Here is a 430-nt window from a genome sequence, read left to right as displayed (position 1 = left end):
CTGAGCTGAGGTAGGATCAGCTGCTCCCTTCAAAAAGGTAGCCCAGAGAGGCGGGCAGTGGAGAGCGACTGCTAATAGGTACAGGGCTTCTTTTTAGAGTAATAAAAATATTCTAGAATTAGACCGTGGTGATGGTTATACAACTCTGTGACTCCACTAAAAAGCATTGAATTGTACACTTTAAAAAGGGTACATTTTATGGTATGTGAACTATATCTCAATAAAGCTGTTATTATAAAACAATGGTACAGTACTTGAGAAAGAGAAACAATAAACCTTGGTAAAAATGACGCTCTGTTTTATCTCAAAGCCCTGTGGCTTCTCTACAGGCAGCCTTGGCTTTTGTTCTGTATCTCATGGCTTCTCTTCACTAGACCGTTATGAAGCTCAGACGGCACAATGGGTCAGAAGTGATTTGCAAAAGAATAAG

The sequence above is a fragment of the Sapajus apella genome, unplaced genomic scaffold (genome assembly GCF_009761245.1).
Source record: "Sapajus apella isolate SASKATOON/1434 unplaced genomic scaffold, GSC_monkey_1.0 scaffold31, whole genome shotgun sequence".
In the NCBI taxonomy this organism is placed as follows: domain Eukaryota; kingdom Metazoa; phylum Chordata; class Mammalia; order Primates; family Cebidae; genus Sapajus; species Sapajus apella.
This window is presented reverse-complemented; position numbering follows the sequence as displayed.